At 53.8% G+C, this 22,763-nt stretch overlaps 1 protein-coding gene and 1 non-coding gene across 2 annotated transcripts in view; one reads left to right on the top strand and one right to left on the bottom strand.

The window, feature by feature from the left end:
* PREX1 (phosphatidylinositol-3,4,5-trisphosphate dependent Rac exchange factor 1) overlaps positions 1-22,763 on the top strand; it is a 169,586-nt gene that overhangs the window by 19,318 nt on the left and 127,505 nt on the right. The gene's annotated exons all lie outside the window — the stretch shown is intronic.
* LOC115275543 lies at positions 164-270 on the bottom strand. The gene has a single exon (XR_003901614.1). It is a non-coding gene; the product is annotated as a U6 spliceosomal RNA (small nuclear RNA).

The raw sequence follows: 22,763 nt of genomic DNA, 5'->3' as shown, positions 1-22,763 counted from the left end.
ATATATATATATATATATATATATACCACATCTTCTTGATTCATTCATCGGGTGATGGACATTTAGGCTCTTTCCATGATTTGGCTATTGTTGACAGTGCTGCTATGAACATTGGGGTCCATGTGCCCCTATGCATCAGCATTTCTGTATCCCATGGGTACATAAAAATATGGAACGCTTCACGAATTTGCGTGTCATCCTTGCGCAGGGGCCATAATAATCTTCTCTGTATCGTTTCAATTTTAGTATATGTGATGCCGAAGTGAGCACTCCACTCACTAGAATTTGAGCTCTTGGAGGGCGAGGATTTTTATCTCTCCTGTTCCCTGCTGTTCCCAGACCTAAAGCAGTACCCAACACCAAGTGGGCACTCAGTGAATATTTCTAGAGTGAAGGAAGGAAGGACATTCATTCATTGTTCTTCATCTTCTGAGATTATATTATGTATCAGGACTTGATATATAATATATGGATGCCGGGGTGTGCGTGCTCAGGGAGGCCCAATCCAGGGGGGAGAGTGGACGCCTAAGTAATGACACTAAAGAGTGGTGAGTGTTTCAGCAGATATATCAAGATATATCAGTCAGGACCCTTTGGATTATAAATGACGGAACCCCCAACTCAAAGGGTCTCAAGTGAAAGAAACCACTTTTATGGGTTACTTAAGAGCAATGGCTTCAGGCATAGCTGGACCCAGGTGCTCCCTGGCTTACCCTTAGGGCATATGTCCATCCATGAACCAAGGGTTGCCCATCCAGGGGCCCAGAACTCTGGTCAGGCCTGGGTCATATGTTTGTCATGTAGACGGAGGAGAGGCTCAGCTCCTCCATAACCACATACACCAAGATCAGGACTCAGGATTTGGCTTTCAGGAGGTCACATTTCTGGGAGCTGCTGAACAGGGGGATTTCCTGTGTATTCTCAGCGGGTTTTGGGTGCATGGCCCTGTCTGTTGCAGGTAGTTGGGAGGTGGGGTGGGGGCACGGCAGGTTTCCTGGGGACAGGTGGTCCCTGTCTCTTCCCACGTGCACCTCCTTGGCCCCATCGCCGCACACTTTATAAGGACTCCTGGCTCTCTGCCTTCCCACCGTCCGCCCTCGCCTGTATCACAAAGGGGCTCCAGATGGTGCGGCTCTCGGGGAGTCTGCCACACAAATCTGTCCGGTTCCTGTCCCCCCTCGCCCACCCCTCCTGCACATGCTGGTTGTGGGCTTCTCAGATCCTGTTTCAGGCCTGAGGGAGGAAGGATGCTCAGGGTCCTTGGAAGGGCCTGGGGCTCTTTCTAGCCCGCGGTGCTGGGAAGCCGTGTTTTATACACGAGTGGCTTCATAGACTTACTTTGGCCTTTTGGTTCCCAGGGACGCCCTGCGCCAGACTGGCCTGCTATTACCCACCCATCCAGGACGTCTCAAATCTTACTGTACGCGTGAACTACCTGGAGGCCTGAGTGGCGTACAGGTCCTGGGGCAGGACGTCGGGGTGGGGAGGCACGTGCTGCTGGCCTGGGCACCACACTCCGCGTGGCAGCGTTCACAGCACCTTCTCAGGGAAGCCCTCCTGGCCCGCCCCCTCTCTGCGCCCCAGTCTGGGTCAGCTCCCCCTGGGCTGGCTCTCAGGCCTGCCTGTCTGTTATCAGAGCCCCCGTCACAGGGAATGGGTGATTCACACTATGTTAGATACACTGTAAGCTCCAGGAATCTTGTTTTCTGCTGTCTTCATACTGTCAGCAAATATCAAGTAACGTCTTAGTCTTGCACCAGCCAGGCACTGGGGAAGCAGCAGTTGGGGGAAAAAAACCCCAAATCCCTGCTGTCGGAGATCTGACACTTGAGTGGGAGGAGATGGACAATAAAGAAGTCAGAAAACCCCTGCAAGTGACAAGCCCGGTGAATATGGGGATATGGGGGTTTGAGCTGGAGTGCTGGGGGCTGTTTTGGATTCGATGATCAGGGCAGGCCTGTCTGCTGAGTTAGGTGACTTGAGATAGAACCTGCATGTTGAAATGTCACCCATGAGAAGAAAGGCAGTAGGTGCTGTGTTCTAGGCAGCAGGAATGGCCCGTGCAAAGGCCCTGAGGCAGGTATGAGTTGGACCAGTTTTGGGATGGAGTGAGTGAAGGCAGAGTGAGTGGGAGAGGAGATCTGAGGTGCCTGGTGGGAGTCGGGTCACACAGGGCCAAGGTGAGGGGCTGGCCTTCTGTCATAAGAGCAGGGGAGGGGTTCAAGGCCCGGAAGTTCGTAGTGAGTGACTTACCTTTAATTTTTTTAAGTTTGTTTATTTTTGAGAGAGAGAGAGACAGAGACAGAGAGAGAGAAAGGAGGGGAGGGGCAGAGAGAGAATCTCAAGCAGGCTCTGAGCTGTCAGCACAGAGCCCGATGTGGGATTTGAACTCATGAACTGTGAGATCATGACCTGCGTTGAAATCAAGAGTCGGAAATGGGGCGCCTGCATGGCAAATGAGTTTGAGCATCCGACTTCGGCTCAGGTCATGATCTCACGGTTCATGAGCTCGAGCCCCGCATCAGGCTCACTACTGACCCCACAGAGCCTCCTTTGGATCATCTGTCTCCCTTCCTCTCTGCCCCTCCCCTGCTTGTGCGCTCTCTTGAAAATAAAGAAATATTAAAAAAAATGAGTTAGACACTTAACAGACTGGGGCACCTAGGAGCCCTGTGACTTATCTTTTAGAAGAGTCCCCTCTGAGGGCCCCCGGGTGGTTCAGTTCATTGAGTGTCCGACTCTTGATTTCAGCTCAGGTCGTGATCCCAGGGTTGTGGGATTGAGCTTTACGTGGGGCTCAGGGCTGAGCTTGGAGCCTGCTTGAGGTGCACATGCTCTCGCGCTCTCTCTCTCTCTCTCAAAGAAAAGGAGATTCCCTCTGAGTGCTGTGAGGAAAGTAGTCCTGGAGGAGGGGGGGCGCAGAGGAGTGGCGGGTTCAGGCTGAGTAAAAAGCTAGTGTCAGTGGAGCTGAAGCCGTGGCCTTGGCTCTCACTGACCGAGGGCTACATGCCACGGGCTCCAGTGGAGGAGGGCTTTAGGACCCTGCTGGCTGCTGCCTCCTGGCGAGTGTGGGTTTGCTACTAAGGAAGTGGCTGATGCTGGAGGTGCGGGGTGGGGGGCTGGGGGTCCCCTTCTCAGAGGGAGAACCTGGGGCTGGGCCTGACCTTTGATGTCACCTCTCCTACAGGCTGAGCTGCTGAAAGAGGGGCATGCCTTTCTCTGCCCCACGGTCCCCAGGAAAGACGGCCCTGCTCTTGATGGTAATAAACACTCAGCACCATGACCACTGGCTCCTAGTGGCTGATGTGTATCTAGTGTGTCCTTCTGACGCGCAGCGAGGCTGTGTCCCCAGCCCTGCGGCTGGGGGCATCGTGGATGCTCCCCGTGGTGCCACGAGAGCACCTCATCACCCCCTTTGTGCAGTTGAGAGAATTGAGCCCAGACACCACCCGGTTAGTGAATGGCGGCCGTGAAAGGACTTCTGGAAATTCTCTGGGGGGTGCCTGGGCAGCTCAGTGGATTAGGCGTCCGACCCTTGATCTCGCCTCAGGTCATGATCTCCTGGTTTGTGAGTTCGAACCCTGCGTTGGGCTTTGTGCTGACAGCATGGAGCTTGCTTTGGATTCAGATTCTCTCTCTCTCTCTCTCTCCTCTGCTCATGCTCAGTTGCTCTCTCTCTCTTTCTCTCTCTCTCTCAAAATAAATAAACTTAAGGAAAAAGAAAAACCCCGAAACCAGTTGCATGCACAGCAGTTTGGTTGCTGGTCGCACATGTGAAAGGCACGCATCTGGTCAAGGTGAACGTTGAAAGTGCACCGTGGTTCCTGGGGCCCTCGTTTGGCGCTGAGAGCCTTAGAAGACGCGGAGAGCCGGGCCACCTCTGCCCTCGGTGCGCCCGGGCTCCCTGCACTTGGGGCTGACCGTGGGCACGTTCTCTAGCCTCCATGGTCCTCTGCTTCCATGGCCACGTGGTGGGGGAGGGGCAGGGCCGTGAGCATTCCGGGAAGAGCGTGCTGAGGCTTTGCACGGGGGCCTGGCACGCGTAAGGGCTCAGTGGTTGTTACCTGGGGCTACTGCTGCTCTTGTCTTTATTCTATTGACAGGCGGAGGGGTAAACACAGTGGCCAACTACCCTGGTTTGTTTAGGACTGTCCTGGTTTCGAAACAAAAAGTCCTCAGTCCCCGGTAACTGGGACAGTTGGTCACCCTCCTTGATAAAGTGCTTCCGAGTAAGTCTAGGACTCTGGTGTCAGTCAGGCTGAGATTGGATTCGGCTCTGCCACTTCCCCCTGTGTGACCTTGAGCAGGTCACTTAGCCTCTCTGTGCCTCTGTTTCCCTGCCTCCTCCTTGGGGAGCAATAGTTGTACCTGCCTCAGAGGGTTTTGTGAAGTTTCAGTGAGATCGTGATCGCAAAGGGCTCGGCGCAGTGGCTGTGCTGAGACTGTCCGGGGGCCCAAGTGGACTGGGGAGAAACTGAGAGGTCCTGAAAGCTGGACCTCGGGCCTTGCAGGGCCTCCCCTCCCCCGGCTGCTCGGAGTCCAGCTGGCTCCGTCCGCCACCACATCAAAGCTCCCCCAGGCCCCTGGTGCAGAGGCAGATTAGAGCAAGATCCTGTCTAGATGCGGCGTGGCTGGGGCACCCTCCCTCCTCCCACACGAGCCAGGCTCTGCTGGACGCTTTCTTGGGTTTCGACCTGGCCGGTCCCTCACTGGTCCTCTTGAGGGTGGACGGAAAGCCCACCCACCAGTGGGGCCCCAACAGGCTGGTCAGCCTCTCTAGACGGGGCCTCCCACTGGGGTCCCCAGGAGGACCCTGCAGCACAGGCTGTATCAGCAAAATGCACGTAAGACAAAACCAGGTCCCTAGATGATCGGGCTTGAAGTATTTTACTTACAATCCGCTCATGTTTCTTCGGACACACAGAGGGTTTCGCGAGCTTGCTCTATTATTATTTTTTAAATTTTTAATGTTTTAAATTTATTTTTGAGGGACAAAGAGAGACAGAGCAAGCAGGGGAGGGTCAGAGGGAGAGGGAGACACGGAATTGGAAGCAGGCTCCAGGCTCTGAGCTGTCGGCACAGAGCCCAACGCAGGGCTCAAACCCACGAACCGTGAGATCATGACCTGAGCCGAAGTTGCTGCTTGACGGACTGAGCCACTTAGGCGCCCCAAACCTTGCTCTGTTCTGACGATGCTACAGACCGCGTGCTCAGGTGGGCCCGGCTGCAGAAGTGAATTTCCGTCTCCTTCTGCTGTCAGTCCTGTTCCCATGTCCTCCTGGGGGCGGAGGGCAACAGCTCGCCTGGCGGTTCTGAGGGGTCTCTGTGCAGAGAGACTCCGCCTCCGCCAGCCCAGTGTGCTGGGGGTGGGTACTGAGCGTTAAACCAGAGAAAATATGGGGGCACTCAAGAAGTGGTGTATGCTGTTTCTTTTAAATTGAAATGAAAATTTTTTGTGTTTCTGTTTCCAGATTTAAGGCAGGGTTTTGCACAGATCTGAAACGATTTCAGCTCATGCCCAGTAGGAGGAACAAGCACATAGCTCTCTTCAATCCAATTTAGCCAGATAATAACCACGGTAGCGGGTGTATTTTATTGAGCACTTGCTATGTGCCCTTCAGGTCCTCGCCGGCCTCCATGTGTGCGCCAGGGAGCGGCAGTGTGGACATGGGAGCCCGGGCCCGGCCCAGACCTGCTGTATCTGAGTCACAAGCATCCTGCAGTTTGAGAAATGTCAGTTTGGAGGTTCTTCACCCCTTCAGTTCTATATAACCACCCTGGGAGATAGGGCTCCTTCTTAAGAAGGAGGAAACTGAGGCACGGAGAGGCTCACACAGTTAGCAGAGTTTATAAAAGAGTCTTTGTTAGAGGCAGCCAGGACTCCATCCCGGGCCACCCGGCCCCAGAGCCCTGCTCTTGACCACCGTGTTGTACCAGTCAGTGATTTGCCAGCTAAGAACATGGAAAGGGAGCGGGTGATTCTGACCCGGGTAGGGTCGGCTCTGCGGCACCCTGGTTGAGCCGGACCTTCGGAGGGGAGGAAGGCTTGGCCAGTGGAGGAGTAGGCCTGCTCAGTCCCAGGGCGCTGCCCCGCTCTCCGTCCCTGCCCAGCACCTGGCGGGAGGCCCTCGCTCTCTGCTCCAGCTTCGGGAGCTGCGCAGGCCCATCCCTGTCCTGCTGGGGAGACCAAGTTGGGGCGGGGAGACCAAAGTGGGGGTGGGGAGACCGAGGGGGGGCAGGGAGACCTCAGCCAGTAGCCTGAAAGCTCGTCAGTAGCACCTGCTTATGGAAACAGAGGGTGGGCTTGCTCCGGACTTAGATATAATTCACGAATAGGAACAATTTCTCATTAATTAATCAAGTCCCTAATCTTTACCGAGGAGGGGAGGTTCTGTCTGCAATTGGGTGCTCAGGAAAGGCCTCGATCTAGGAGCCAGCCGTGGATAACTGGCCAGAGTCCGTGTGTGACAGTTTGGAGTAAGGGCTCCAGGAGAAGGAGCAGGAAAGGGCTGGGGAAGCCTGGAGATGGGCGAGAACTTGGTGAGTTTGCAGGGGTGCTGGAGTTGAGGGAGGCAAGGCCAGGAGGTGAGGAGGGAAATGGGGGCGTGGTGCAGGTAAAGGTAAGGGGCTGAGGGCTCCTCCCAGTTCTGCAGGCAGGAGAATGGTCTCATTTATGTTTTTGAAGGGGTTTCTCAGGTCCTAGTGCGGAGACTGGGCTGCAGGAGCACAAGACTGATCAGGGGCAGTGGGGGGCGGATGGCCGTGGCCCAGGTCCGGAGGCGGCGTGGAGAGAAGGATGGCGATAGAACTGGCTCAGACTTGAATTCCTGTCTGCAGGAGTGTGGGTCGCGTGGCTCTTCAGTGGATGGGAAATTTCGCCTTGACTAGTCTGACCTGGAAGGCTTCCTGGAGGAGGTGGGGTGGAGACTTTCAGGACTAGGAGGGACAGGCTTGGGTATTCTGGAGGTGAGGATGCAAGGAGTGAGGGCAAAAGCGAGTTCATGTGAGGGGCAGGAGGTTGGCTTATGTAACCTCTTTCCAACCCCTGAAGGTCACTAGGGGAGCTCGGTTGTCCCTGGGGTTTTGACAATAGAGAAGAGGTTGAGGGTCGAAGGCTTGGGCCACTGCCTCGAGTGGGGGGGCAAGAAGGCAACTTAGGGAGGGTCAGGGTGTATCCAGGCAGAGGAGTCTCAAGGCTCCTCGCGCTGGCCTGGCTGGCCCGAGGCCCTGACCCTCCTCGGGCCTCAGTTTCCTCAGGCATCAAGTGGGGTCACAGTGAGGCACAAAGTGAGCGTGCCAGTGGCCTGGCACGCTGGGACAGAGGGTGCCATTCCAGGGCCCGGTGCCCCTGCGCCAGGGCCAAGAGCAGCTCGGTTTGCAAAGCAGCGCTTTCTGGGTGAGAACAGAGCTGTTTGAGGAAGGCGACAGGAGGGGCGCGGGGGGCTCTTTCTCTTTTCTCTCTGGGGAGATCATTGAGGAGCGGGCACACACAGGGGCAGTGAACAGAGACCGCGCTGTGGGCCTCCCTTTTGGGGGGCGGGGTGGGGAGCGGGAGCTAGGTCAGCTGTATGGGCCACTTAATACCCATGAACTTGCAATTAAATGCGGAAGTGGGAGACAAGGGGGTGGTAAAAGGGGATATTGTTCCCAGCTCCGGCTGGAGCCCTGGGGAAATGGCCAGCCTCCAACATGAATGCGCGGCAGTGTCCTGGGGGACCTGGGGGGAGCAGGGGGCCGTCATTTGGCCCTTTGTCCTGCTCTGCTGGACCCAGCCACAAAGGCCAGTTTGATTCCCGTTTTGCCTCTTTGGGGGGGGGTTTGAGGAGGGGGGGCCTCGACCCCAGCTCGGTCCCCTCCCAGGGCCTCAGGCAAAGAGTTCCCTCTGGGAATGGGAGATGATAGAACTTGGGGGCTCTCTAGAAATCCCCTTCTCACCGTGACTAGACCTTTGTATTTTCCTCTCATAAAAATTTTTTTTAAAACATTTTTTTAATGTTTTATTTATTTTTGATACAGAGAGAGACAAAGCATGAGAGGGGGAGGGTCAGAGAGAGAAGGAGACACAGAATCAGAAGCAGGCTCCAGGCTCTGAGCTAGCTGTCAGCACAGAGCCCGACGCGGGGCTCGAACCCACGAAAGTGAGATCTGACCTGAGCCGAAGCCGGAGGCTCAACCGACTGAGCCACCCAGGTGCCCCTAAAAATTTTTAATTAAAAAATTTTAAGGCATATTTTACATGCGAAATATACAACATTAAATGTAGGGCTTGGTAAATTTTTACATATGATTTATCTATATAACCAACACCCGCATTGGATAGCAAATATTGCCTGCCGCCCAGACAGGGGCCCTCTCCATCAGTGTCCCCTAAAGTATCCACTCTTCTGATTAAAAAAATTTTTTTAGTGTTTATTTACTTTTGAGAGAGAGAAAGAGAGAGCACAAGTGGGGGAGGGGCAGAGAGAGAGGGAGATAGAGAATCCGAAACAGGCTCCAGGCTCTGAGCTGTCAGCACAGAGCCTGATGCGGGGCTCCAACTCATGAACTGTGAGATCATGACCTGAGCCTAAGTTGGATGTTCAACCAACTGAGCCACCTGGGTGCTCTTGATTTTTTTTTAATGTTTATTTATTTATTTGAGACAGAGAGTGAGGCGGGGAGGGCAGAGAGAGGGAGAAAGAGAATTCCAAGCAGGCTCTGCGTTGTCAGCTCATTGCCTGACATGGGGCTCTATCCCCCGAACCTTGAGATCATGACTTTGAGCTGAAATTAAGAGTCGGCCGCTTAACAGACTAAGCCATCCAGGTGCCCCCACTGTTCACATTTCTATCATCAAGATTCGTTTCGCTTGTTTTTGAACTTTATGTAAAGTGGAATGATGCCATGTATGCTTTTTTTGGGTATCTTTTAGTTAAAAACGTTATAACTATACATGTATACACGACCGAAAGTATGTATATAAAGCTACATACGCTGTATGAAGACTTTGTTTTTTGTTTTTTGTTTGATTCGCATGTAGTGTATGTAACCATCCCCGCGGTCCAAGTCAAGAAGGCATAACGAATGCAGAGTGAAAAGTCAGCCTCCCCAAGCTGAGACATCAAAAGCTCAGTGGTTGCCAGGGGGTGGGGGCTGGGGAGCAGATGAAAAGGAGGACTCTCGGGCAGGGAAGCTACTCCGTGTGACAGCGCGGTGAAGGAGGCCTCCATCCTGCCTTCGTCCGCACCCACCGAGCGCGCACCGCCCCCAGCGAGCCCTCACGTAAACCTCGGACCCCGGGTGCTCGGACTGCGTCAGCGCAGGGTCGCACACATGTCCCCGATAGCGGGGGAGGCTGTGCCTGTGCCGGGGCAGAGGGCATAGGGGAAAAGTCTGTATCTTCTGCTCTGTTTTGCTGTGAACCTAAAACTGCTCTAAATAAATAGACTTACAGAAATCGGAGCCAGCCGCTGGCCCTGGTTTCACGTAGGACCTTCGATAGTCTAGACCTGCCCCGCTGGTTACACAGGAGATGGCCCCCTGTGCTCAAGTCTCCGCACTTGGCTTTGTCCCCCTTTCCATCCTGTGTCAGGGAGGTAGTTCCCTAGCAGGACAGGGAATTCACCGGATGGTTGTGCTGGTTTGTTTGTTTATTTATTTATTTTTAAATTAAAAAAAATTTTTTTTTTGAAGCGAATCCCTTTTTGATGGACACTGAGGTTGTTCCCTTTTTTTTTTTGCCGTTACAAATGATGTACGGCAGACACGGGTCCCTTCAGACCTGTAGGTTTATGGTTTTTTTTTTTGTTTGTTTGTTTTGGAATGAAATTTCTGGGTTAAAGGGTATATGCACTCACAGTTTTTCGTTCATCCTTAACTACGTGACGGATAGGAACGCAACCTCCCCGCAGAAAGCTAAACCCTTACAGACGAGGCAACACGTCCCTTCCTTTCCTGGTCGCCCTCACCTCCAGTTTCTCTTGTTACTCATCTGCTCTGCCGCCTTCCAGATTCTTTCCCTGTGCTCATGTTGTTGACACACACAAAGCTGAAATGTGACAGTGACAGGGCGTGCTTTTACGTGTGTGCACGTGTGTGAGTAAAAGGCGCCATGAGGCTGAGGCTGTGCAGCAGGTAGTTACAGCTGCAGGCTTTGGAGCCTGGCTCCCGGGGCTGGCTTCCAGCTCCCTCCCTCACCTGCTCCCTGAACGGAAACTGCTGTGATTCCCTCGCATCCTGTGGCGGCTTTGTTCACGGAACGTGTATGTCTGGGTGACCTTTTCCTTTCTTTCTTTTTCTTTCTTTCTTTCTTTCTTTCTTTCTTTCTTTCTTTCTTTCTTTCTTTTATTTTTTAATGTTTATTTTGAGAGAGAGAGAGAGAGAGAGAGAGAGAGAGAGACATGAGTGTGAGCAGGGGAGGGGCAGAGAGGCAGAGAGAGAGGGAGACACAGAATCAGAAGCAGGCTCCAGGCTCTGAGCTGTCAGCATAGAGCCCGACGCGGGGTTAGAATCCACAAGCGAGATCATGACCTGAGCCGAAGTCTGATGCTCAACCGACTGAGCCCCCCAGTCCCCCCTGGGTGATCTTTTCCATGTTGTTATACATGGTCGCAGCTCGTTCCTTCTAACTCTGCCTGCTGGTGTGGGGCCGTTATACTGGAGTTTAGGTCTAGTCTCCTCTTGGGGGGCATCTAGGGAGTTCTTGGTCTTCTGTATCAGGAATTCTCGGCTTCTGCACTTTTGACAATTTGAGCCTCCTCATTTGCGGATGTGGGGCCTGCCCTGTGCAGTCGAGGGTGCTCAGCAGAAGCCTGGCCTCTAACGCCCTTGTCTGGGCCTCTCTGTGCACTTGGGCGAGGACATCGTTATTGTGTTCCCATAGCACAGATAAGGAGATGGAGGCCCAGAGAGGTCAAGTCATTTGCTTGAGTTCACACAGCAAAGCCGCGGCAGAGCCAGGATTTGAGTTCGCGTTTCTCCCTGTTCCGGGGGCGCCCTCCACGTGCCAGGCGCGGGTCTGGGCTGAGCTGGGTTTCAGTGGGCCTGAGCCTTTGCTCTCACAGATGGAGGGTTCTTGCCGGGCAGCATGCAGGGAACCCCGGTCATCAGGTAGCTACTTGACGCCTCGGGCGGTGGCTGGTCGGTGAGGCTAAGGAGATGAAGAATTACAGCAACGATGTCCGCTGACATTTGATGATGTTTTATGGAAATAACCAGCATGTTGTGAGGGTTTCAATTCGTCAGTTACAGAAATGAAAGAGTTTCACTTGATTAAGTCGCTGAATCCCCTCCCAGAACCCCCTGGAGATACCATTAGTGGTTTTCCCACAGGGCAGGTGGGGAAACCAAGGCACAGAGAGGGGTGAGGTCCTTTGCTGGGAGGTGGCAGAGCTGGGCCTGGACCCCAGGCTGCTAGAAGCCGTAGGCACTCTGAGCCCCGCCTCACGCCCGGGCTATAGCACCTGCTTCCTGGGGGCTCGTGGGGGCTCACCTGGGCTGACAGGCCAACTCAGGGTGTGCTTTGTGTGAGGCAAACCTCTATACAGTTGCACAGAGTAATTTTATGCCAGCGTAGTCCAATACTGAAAAACTTAGGCTTGTGGTCTTTTCGCTTTTCAAATAATTCATTTTTAGTGCATCTTACGAAAACGCAAGTCTTGAACGGATTGGATATTAAAGGGGGAAATAGCTCTTCCCCACACAGGAGGAGGTGTGCAGGGTCTCTCCATACAAGCTCCTGGCCCCTGACAGCTCTAGGACAAGCTGAGGGGTCTTCTCCCCATTTAATGGATGAAGAAACTGAGGCCGAGGCAGGTTGACGACTTAGTGTTAGCTGGAGGGGTCTGGGTTGCTGGGGACCGTCTCTTCACTGACCCTGCCTGGGCCGTGATTTTCACGCTTCAGCCCAGGCAGCTGGATAGGCCCCGACCTGCAGGCCTCCCCTGGAGGTGTGGTTGGCCAGCACTTTGGAGCCCTGGTTAAGCAGGTCCTAGAGAGAGGCTGGGCTCCTCTGAGGCTGTGGGTGGCTGGGGCCCCTCTTGGGGAACCATCCGGGCATCTCATCAGCGACTCTCTTTGTCTCTGTGGCCATGGCAACCTGGCCCGACTAGAGGCACTCCCAGGCCCCGCCCCCAGGCTGACCAGCCTGCTTCCTCCGCTGAGGCCTCCCTGGGGGCTCCTGGGGAAGACGCCCCCCACCTCCCACCGATGAGGACCCCGAACGGAGGCCCCTACTGGGTCTCCTCTCTTCTCTGCTTCTGGTTTGAGGCGCTCCTTGTTCTCATTCATCTCTCGTTCTTCCTTTCTTTCGCTGCCTTCTTTCCCAGCTCTGCCTCCAGCCTCCTTCTGGGGCTCTTTGTCAACCTGAGTCTTTCCTTGCCCTTCCCTTCTCTCTTTTTTTCTGCCCATCTGACGCTTTGTTTGTACCTTTGTCTCTCCCTCTCTCTGTCTGGCCTCTAACGCATCGGTGCAGGTTGGCCCCGTGTCTGAGAACAGGGCTGGTGCAGAGGGGCACTATTGGAGGACAGCCGTGAGGACCTTCTGTGCGCAGAGAAAGCGGCTCAGCTGTGGGCAGCTGCAGCCCAGTGAGGTCCTGCTGCTCCAGGGCAGGGGGAGAGGGGTCCACGAGAGATCTTCCCAGGAGGAGTGGGGTTCTGTCGTCCCTTAGGGGCTCCTCCTGGCAAGGGACAGGTACCTCTAGCCTGGCGAGGTAATCTTTCCGTCTGGTGAATAAGGGACCCTCCCGCCTAATGGAGTGGGCTTCTGGTGGCACCTTCTTAGGAGGACATGGGCTGCTGAGCCCCCTGCCCTGGCAGCCGAGCCATCCACGTGGAGGGCTGGGGCTTGGACACGCCGAACGGTTTCCTCTCATGCACCTGGGAGAGGGCCAGTGCCCCCTGTGGTGCCGTTAGAGTCATCACTTATTAATGGGCACAGCTGTCCTTAGAGATATGAATAAATAATGCCCTAGACTTGTAGGATCCTTGAGGGCCTTGGAGGGCTCTAGATTAGGAGTCATCCTAACCCAGAGAGAGGAAATGATTTGCCTGCACAAGGGTTGCAAACCCAGAAGCCCATGACTCTGCCAGGTGTGAGAAAGAGCACCCCACCCTGTGCACCCATGTCTTTACTTTCTCCACTGTCTGTACCAACATGGATCTGGAGAATTATTTACCTTTAATCTCTCTCAGCCTGGGTTTCTTCATCTATAAGATGGAGAGAATACCGTCCGTTTCCTAGATGTTTCTTCTTTTAAAAAATTTAAAAATGGAGATAGAATTCACACACTGTAAAATTCACCCTGTTAAAGCATCCATTCCAGTGGCTTTTAGTATATTCCCAAGGTTGGGCACCGTCACTGCTTGCTAGTTCCAGAACGTTATCGCCGCCCCAGAAAGGGATTCTGAGCCCATTAGCACTCACTCCCATTCGCCCCGCCCCCCATCCCACCCCCTGCCAGCCACTGATCTACTTTCTGTGTCTATAGCTCTGGACATTTCATGTAAATGGAATCATACAGCCTGCGGCCTTTCGTGTCTGGTTTCTTTCACTGAGCATCATGTCTTCGAGGTTCATCCATGTTGCAGCAGGTGTTGGAATTTCATTCCTTTCTGGGGCCGAATAATATTCTGTTGTTATTGTATCACATCCGTGTTGTCCATTCATCAGTTGACAGACATCGGCTTGTTTCCATTGTTTGGCTGTTACCAGTGACGCCACCGTAAACATTCATGGACCAGTTTTTGCAGGGACATAGGTTTTCATTTCTCTTGAGCGTACACCCAGGAGTGATCTTACCGGCTTTTTGGGAGGAGCAAATAAATCCATAAAAGTGCAACTACTAGAACAGGGCCAGGCAGCAGCAGGTGCTGGGTGTGTGCTCGCTCTTTATTATCACGAAACACTGCTTCAAGCCCTTGGACTTGGTGTTGAATACCTACTGAGTGCTTACTGGCTGCCAGGCACCCATCTCACAGAGTAGCTGCTCTTTTACAGATGAGGAAACTGAGGCACAGAAGCACCGATGTGCCCGAGATCACACGAGGAGGTAGGTGGCCAAGCCCAGGGAGCAGGCAGCCCTGGTGGTCTGGCTCCGGAGCCCAGGCCACTGACCCCTGCTCTCTGGAGGGTGGGCGAGCATGTGGCCATGCCCTGTGTCCTAAGTCCAGTGTACAGGGGGTGTGGGGTGCGCAGTCCTGGGCAGCCGTTCTCATGTGGGAACGGGAGCCCAGTATCGCAGAGCTCCTGACTTTTTAAGGATGTTTCCCACCAGCCGGAAATGTAGACTTTTTGGTATGAAATCATTCGATTTTTAAAAGCTGGCAATTCCGTCACATTTTTCACAAACACTGCAGGGGCCAAATAAAACACGTCTGTGGGCCAAACCTGTGGGTTGCCAGTTTGTACACTCTGCCCTCGGGCGATATGGGGCTGGGAGAGGGGCACATCCTGGCATTGACCTCGTCTGCATGTCACTCCTGGGCCTTGGGTGCCCGCCTTCACTGGGGGATTCTGCCTTTTGTCTGTGCCAGTCCCATTTCAGTCTGGACCCTTCCTGGCACGGTGGGTTTGTCGAAGCCCCCAGGGGCACCTGATCATTTGGGGATACCTCCTTTTCAACCCCAAGGTCTTAAAGCCGTAGCTTGCTCATATTGGATGCTCAAAGGATAGCCCTTGCCTTTGACTTTAGGAGTTAACCATCTTCTCACCTGGCACATGAGAGCCTGGGACCTAGTTTGCATCCCCGGCTCAAACTCTAGTCCCGCCACTTCTCAGCTGTGCCTTACTTAGCCTCCCTGCACACCGACGGGATGGGACGGATGCATTATTTCGGGGGTTAATGCACAAACTGGGAGGGGTGGGCACGTGCAGCCTGGCATCCTGCGTCGCTAGCTGTGCAGTCAGCATGAGGTGGTGACATGGGGCACTGTCCTGGAAGCCGGACTGTCTGGGTTCAGATCTCAGCTTTGCCACTCAGCAGCGGTGTGACCGTGGGGCCAGTGACACGACCTCTGTGCCTCAGTTTCCTCATTTGCCACATAGGGGTGACACTCGCCGCTCCACTGAGGTGTCGATGTGGCGTGTAGGACAGCGTCTGGCGCAGGGTAAGGACTCAGTAACGTCAGCTGTCACTATTATTACACACAGACAAACGCACAGACGTGCAGCCGCGTTAATTGCCATCTGGCAGAAACAGCACGAAGGTGACTCCGTCTGTGTGCGTACCTATGTTTGCTGCAGGGAGCGATGTGAATGCATGTGCTTGCACGGATCTGCACGGTCCTGAGCCAGCTAGCTGGGGTGCTATTTTCTGCATACGGATCGCCCCGCATTAATAGAGTGCCTACATTATGTGTGCGTGTGTGCACTCTCTCTCTGGCAAAGCCCCAGAAATAAATACATGCTGGATTTTGCAGCAGTGAACCCAGTCCCCGGAGCGGCCGGCAATGTCCCAGTTGAGCAGGGAGGGTGGGAGCTGGTGGGGGCTGGTGGGCACAGGTCCTGGGTGCAGGGAATGACTGAGAGGTGCCAGAGAGGCTGGGGTGTGGCACGGAGAATGTTGGGGGCCCTGGGGGCCGAGCCGGGGACTTGGGTGCGATATGACCACTGGCTCCGGCTGCCGGCAGAGGCTTGGGGGTCCCGGCTCGCCCTGCTGGTGTTGAGCCCGGTCTGGGCGGAACGCCCAGGGGCCCAGGCTTTTCCTCTGCTTGTCTTCACCTTCCCTTTCCCCGCTTGGCATATTGCAGGCGCTAATTCAGGCAAACGCTCCTCGGAGGCTGAGAAAAGCTGAGGCACGCAGAATTAGCACAACAGAATTTAGCTCTCCGGAGAGGCAGCGAGGCTACTGAATTCATCTTTTTTCCTCCTCACTCCTGTTCTTTCCCCCTGTTCAGCTTCTCAGATTACCTTGCAGCCCACCGGCCTCCTTTCTCCTTTGAGCCTGCATGGACAGAGCCTTTGCCCCTCTCTCTGTTGTTCCTGGAAGGCCTTCTGGGGAGGCCCTGCTTACAAAAAAGTGAGGTGGATAGATTTTGGATCCTTTTCCTGTCCTGGTCCTAGGGTAGAGTCAATAAATTATTTGTCATCCTACAGCTGACATATATTGGGCACTTAGGATACAGCAAACTGTCCGGAGCATTCTACGTACGGGGACTCCCTTGAGCTTTTCTTTTTAAATTTTTTTTAATGTTTTATTTATTTTTGAGACAGAGAGATTCAGAGCCTGAGCGGGAGGGGCCGAGAGAGAGGGAGACACAGAATCGGAAGCAGACTCCAGGCTCAGCTGTCAGCACAGAGCCCGACGTGGGGCTTGAACTCATGAACATGAGATCATGACCTGAGCCATAGTCAGATGCTTAACCAACTGAGCCACCCAGGCGCCCCAACCCCCTTGAGCCTTTCAATAGCCTTGATGGAGGTGCTCTTACTACCTAGTTTTACAGTTGGGGAAAGTGAGGCACAGGGAGGTTATGTCACATGCTTTGGGTCCCACAGTGAGGAAAGGCTAGAGCAAGATATGAGCCAGCGGCGGGGTTCCAGGCCCCCAGCCTCTTCACCACAGCACTGTGGTGGCGTAAGTCATGTATTTCCTGAGTACCTACTATGTGCTGGGCCCAGTTTTCTCCTTCTTTCCTCCCCCTCACTTCATTCTTTTCTCCTCCTTCCCTCTTGTCCGTCCGTCCAGCCAGCCAGCCAGCCAGCCAGCCAGCCAATCAGTGTTTCCTAAAATCTAGCCATCCAGGACCCGTCTCCTGATTTCTGTTGTATTCATTTATCAGCGGTAACGTTATATAAATAGCATTTTTACTTAATCTGACCTTCCTCCCTTTCTGAAAACTTTAGTCTTATCTTAACGCAATAATGTTCATGAGTCATGGATTTGATATGATGGCCCTAGTTATTAATATCAAAATAAGAAATGTTCACGAGTGGTGAGGACGCGGAGAAAGGGGGAGCGCTCTCAAGCGGCTGGTGGGGATGTGAACTGGTGCAGCCACTCGGGAGAATGGCAGGGAGGCTCCTCACAAAACCGAAAATAGAACAATCCTATGACCCGGCATCTGCACTACTAGGTATTTATCCAAAGGGTAGAAGAAGACAGATTCGAAGGGGCACAGGTACCCTGATGTTTAGAGCAGCGTTATCAGCAATAGCTATACTGTGGAAACTTTGGAAGGAGCCCAAATGCTCAAGATGAACAGGTAAAGAAGAGGTGGTGCGGATACCCGATGGGATATTACTCAGCCATCAAAAAGAATGAACTCTTGCCGTTTGCAATGACATGATGGAGCCAGAGTATATTATCCTAAGCAAAATAAGTCAGTTGGAGAAAGGCAGATACCATATAATTTCACTTGTGTGTGGAATTTAAGAAACAAAACGGATGAGCATATGGGAAGAAAAACAAAAAAGAGAGAGGGAACCAACCATGAGAGACTCTTAACCATAGAGAACAAACTGAGGGTTGCTGGAGGGAGGGGGTGGGGGATGGGCTCAACTGGCGAGGGGCACGAAGGAGGGCACTTGTTGGGATGCGCACTGGGCGTTGTGTGTAAGTGATGAATCACTGAATTCTTCTCCTGAGTGGAATATTACACTGTATGTTAACTCACTAGAATTTAAATAAAAAATTGGAACAGAAGAACTGTGAGTGCTGCCTGCCTCCCAGTCACCTCTGCCCAGGACTGCGGGGAAGGCCTGGGGAAGTCTGGGGTGAAGTCAGTGCAAAGTTCACGGCCCCACCCCAGGCCTGGGGTGGCTGGGGTGTCTTAGATCTGGGTTTTCCACCAGGAGCTTTTACCGTAATGGGGAAGGTCAGACCAAAGCCTGTCAGCTGGCCGGCAGCGGGGAGAGTGGCTAACTCTACCGCTCATCGTGCTCTGGTGACCAGAGATCACCTCCAGCCAGAGAGTCAGGGAGAGGTGACGTGTGAGCAGGCGCCCAACATGGGAGTTTTGTTTTTTGATTTGTCAAGTATGTTTTAAGTTCCCGGGCCGGACGTCTGGCGTCAGTGGGAGAGTTGTTCCTGACTTTGTAGAGCTCCCCTTCGAGGGTGCTCGGGTTTGGAGACAGGCAGAAACTGAGGGAGTGAAGCATGGATCTCAGACAGCCGTCAGGGCTGTGAAGGCTGGAAAGCAGGGCCGGAGTGGTGGGTTTCAATGGGCCGTATTAGCCGCCACAGGCAGGGGAGGTCTGGCAAGGAGGTGGCGTTGTCACTGAACAACATTTAGAGTTCTTTGGGCAAAAGGAATAACAAGTGCGAAGGTCCTGGGGTACGAAGTGGGCGTGAGGAGCAGTGAGCAAGTGAGGGGCAGGCAGGGCCAGATCTTTCGTGGTGAGGTGAGGAGCTGGGAGTTTTTTCTTAGGTGCGTGGGAAGCCAGCCATTGGCGGGTTGGGGGCACGGGAGGAACATGGGCGGTTTTTATTTCTAAAAGATCCCTCTGTTGCCGTGGGGACTGGGGCAGGAGGGGCAGGAGACAGACCAGCCTGGAACCCAGGAGCAGAGAAGAGAGGTATCCAGAAGGTGGGACTGATTAGATGTGTTGGCTCTGGAGTGGGCTGGGGGAGGGGGAGACAGGAATTGAGGGGACCTGGGGCGAGGCGCTTACAGGACCCTGAGGGGGAGCCCTCCTCCCCCGCAGCTGAGGGTGACTGTGGGTTTTGGCTTGAGCACCTGAGCGGAGAGGCTTCCAGAGGGAGAAGGGCTCATGCAGACAGGAGACCCACGAGGCACTGCTGGTCCTCAGGCGGCCCTGGGATCCCCGCCCTCCTTTGAGCTGGACGCAGATGGGTCTGTGTGGGGACGGCTCCTCCAGTGGTCTGCAGAGTAACGGTCCATGTAGCTCTTTTTTTCCCCATGGACAAGAGTTTTCTTACTATGACTGATCCTGTGGCCGGGAGGCTGAGGACATGACAGGTTGCGGGGGACAGACAGTGAACAAGTGAGTACATGGTGTATCGGTGATGAACTTCAGGAAGAAAAACATGGTAGGGGTGGCAGTACATAGGATGAGGTGAGGGCACGTTGCTCTTCTCAGATAGGCTGAGCAGGGGACAGTGGTATGGACAGAGTCCGGTGGGGACCAAGGTCAGGGCTGGAGGCTTCCTTTGTTGTCCTGGCAGCAGAGGTGAGTGGAGACATTGAAGAAGCAGATCCCAGACTGCACTGCGAGGTGGGGTGAAGCTGGATGCCTGTAGTTGCCCTCCTCTGTGACCCCTGAAGGACTTGTTCCATTCTGTTTTTTTTTTAATGTTTTTATTTATTTTTGAGAGAGAGAGAGAGACAGTGTGAGCAAGGGAGGGTCGGAGAGAGAGGGAGGCACCGAATCCGAAACAGGCTCCAGGCTCTAAGCTGTCAGCATAGTGCCCGACGCGGGGCTAGAACCCACAAACCATGAGATCATGACCTGAGCCGAAGCCGGATGCTTACCTGACTGAGCCCCCAGGTGCCCCAGGACTTGTTCCATTCCAAACTGGTGGTTATTCGGAAGGGATGCATATGGTTGGACTTTTGCGCTCCTGGCTGAAGTCAGACTTTCATTTAATCCTTGCATTGTGGACTCTGTGCAGTGACTCAGAACCCAAACCGAACTGACTTAATGTCACGTCCTAACTCACGATGCTAAAACATTAGCTTCAGGTACCATCTGATCTAGGGGCCCTGTGTCCACCTCTCAGTTCTAGCACCCTTTCCATTGGCTGCGCTCCTGTGCCTCGTGTGGCTGAGGTGGAGCAGGATGGCTGACACCCCTCAAGCAGCACTGGGGTGCTTCGCTACAAAAAGGGGAAACAGAAGTTGGGGGCGGAAGGGGCACCTGGTTGGCTCCCTCAGTTAAGCGTCCGGCTTTGGCTCAGGTCATGATCTCACAGTTCGTGGGTTCGGGCCCTGTGTCGGGCTCTGTGCTGACAGCTCAGAGCCTGGAGCCTGCTTCGGATTCTGTGTCTCCCTCTCTGCCCCTCCCCTGCTCACGCTCCGTCTCTCTCTGTCTCTCAAAAATAGATAAATGTTAAAAAAAAGAATTAAAAAGAAGTTGAGGGCAGAAGACACACACGATGCCTGCTGTTGCGGCCGGGGGCAGAGCGTATTTCAGAGAGGGGAGACTTGTCTCTCAGGGCGGGGTGGCGGGCCTGGGGGTCTCTGTCCTGTATTCTGCAGTTGGAATTTCTGAAGGACATTTGAGGACTGTTTCCATGACTCATTCTTGGATGAATTCACTTCACCCGGGTTACGTCATACCCCCAGACATCTGCCCTCCAGCCGGCGAGGGGCTCTGGCACACTGCCTGCCTGTTCCTCGGGGGGCAGAGACGGGCTTCCACGGTGGACGCGACTCAACGGGAAGGTGTCCCCGGCTCTCACAACACCCCCCACAGGCTCTTGAAACACACCAGGAGCATCACAGGCACCTTTCGCGTTTGCACGGGTCTCCAGCGGCCCTCCCGTTCCGGGCTTGGTTTCTGGGTGCGTTCACGGCGAAGCCACATGTCGAGTCACCACACTGACAGTTTTTCTAGTTCTTTTCTTTCCCTGGGCACTTGTCACTTCCTTAATTTTTTAGGTTTCTTAAAAGCAAAGAAAATAAAAGAAAACCACAGTCTTCTTTTCCAGCATCTGGTGGCCACTTGTAATTTGGGGATGTTTGGGGGGAGAAAAAAAGTGTTTTGATCATTTTTCAAAATTAGACTTAAAAAAAATGTATCGTTGGGTGTTTCTATGTTAAAGTTTTTTTTTTCCCCCTTTTAAACACATTTTGCAATTAGCTTCGTTAGGAGTTTCCTTGGTTCTTTCTTCCCCTGTCCTCCAGATCGGCTTAGAAAATTCCGTAGAAATAGGTTTTGTTTTTTTGCAGGAGGTTTTCGTTTGTTTGTGTTTGTTCATTTTGTTCTTCATGTGAATCCATAATGTCATGAGCAGCAGGAAGAGGAAATGAGCTAGAAAAGTGCGGCTTAGACCTTTGAAACATTCTCTCGTGGACCCTGCTTGGCTAGCAGACTCTTGTTCCCTGTTCGTTTTGTGTGTCTGTGTCATGTTTTCGAATCAACCCTTTTCTTTTTTTTTTCTTTTTTTTTAATATATGAAGAACCTTGTGCTCGCTTTGGCAGCACATACACTAAAATATATAAAGGACCTTTATGATGACTTTTATTTTAATGTTTATTTATTTTTGAGAGATAGAGACAGAGTATGAGCAGGAGAGGGGCAGAGAGAGAGGGAGACACAGAATCTAAAGTAGGCTCCAGGCTCTGAGCTGTCAGCACAGAGCCCAATGCGGGGCTTGAGCCCACGAACGGTGAGATCATGACCTGAGCCCAAGCCGGACGCTCAATGGACTGAGTCCCCCAGGCACCCCTCTAATAACTTATAACAGAACTCATTGAAGAGTTGGGACCAACATCTCCCTGATTATAAGATTGGTGCATTCGGGGGGCTGGTGTTGTCCTGTGGGCGGGGCAAGCAGGTTCAGGTGCTGGTATTTCCAGGGTTAGAATTCTCTCCAGGGGCACCTCAGTGGCTCAGTCGGTTGAGCGTCCGACTTCGGCTCATGTCATGATCATGCGGTTTGTGGGTTCTAGCCTCACAGCGGGCTCTGTGCTGATAGCTCAGAGCCTGCAGCCTGCCTCCGATTCTGTGTCTCCCTCTCTCTCTGACCCTCCCCTGCTCACGCTCTCTCTCAAAACCAAATAAAACATTAAAAAAAAAAAAAAAGAAGAGTTCTCTCTGTCCTTCTTCAGCGAGGGCCCAGGGCTGAGGGGATGGTGGGCACCCATCACCATGACTGTGGTGGGGAGGGAGGGCATCCCGCCGGGCCGGGTGCTCAGCTCTGCGCGACTAGCCAGCCACCAGTGCGGCCCGGGGAGTGAGTCTCCCAGGGGGTAATCAGCATGTGCTTGCTCGGTGGGGCTTCTGAGAGGCTCTCAGAGTGCAGGGTCGGGGGCGGGACCTGGAGGGTCATGGGTCATTGCAGAGATGCTCTGACCTGTTCCAGGGACCTGCTCCCGCCCCTCTTGCCTTCAGTGCCCCTCCATTCCCTGCCCTCTCTGCTCGCTTTGCGTAGTAACGTCTCGGGCCGCAGGTGCTGGTGTGGCTGCAGGCCCCCATCCAGAAGGGCACTGGTTTGCTTCCTCTGGGGGCTCGCGGATTTCAGGTTTTGGTGGTTGTTCCTCATCTGTACTGCGAAGGGGGCTTGGAGTGGAGGTCTTACCCTTTGCCCTCCCACCTCCAGCGTGGCCCAAGGTCCTCTTCCCAGGGAGCTCTGTACAGACCTAGCTTTCCAGGTCTGCTGCCTCCCCATGGCTGCCCTCATCTGTCCGGGGGCTCCCTGGCAGGTCCTCAGACACCCCAGGCCCCACCCTGCCTCATCTCCTCCCTGCTGAGGGACACTCTTCCCAGGATCTGCCCAGCCTGGCCCCCTCTGGCCCCTTTCTCCTCACCTACCCTTCTCCGGGGAGCCTTCCGTGGCCACCCCGACTGGAAACACCCCACGCCTTCCCCAGCTCTGTTTCTCCCCCTCTCTCTGGTCAGTTGCAGTTGTCTGCTTTGGATAATCTGCCTTCCTTTACTGGAAGCAGACGCCAGGTTTCTCCTGCACCCTGTGTCCCGTTGCCTGGCCCGTGGAAGGGGGCTCAGAAGTGTTTGTGGAATGACTTGGGGGTCTGTGCTCAATTCTTTTTCTCTTGCTGGGGCGCTGGGGGTTCAGAATCCAAAACCTAGAAGTGTGGGGCCTGGTCATCAAGGGAGGTAAGATGGTGACCATTGGCCATGAAAACCGAGAGGGTGGCCTGTT

The sequence above is a fragment of the Suricata suricatta genome, chromosome 12 (assembly GCF_006229205.1).
Source record: "Suricata suricatta isolate VVHF042 chromosome 12, meerkat_22Aug2017_6uvM2_HiC, whole genome shotgun sequence".
NCBI classification, from domain to species: domain Eukaryota; kingdom Metazoa; phylum Chordata; class Mammalia; order Carnivora; family Herpestidae; genus Suricata; species Suricata suricatta.
Note: the sequence above shows the minus strand (reverse complement) of the source record. Positions and strands in the feature narration are given on the sequence as shown.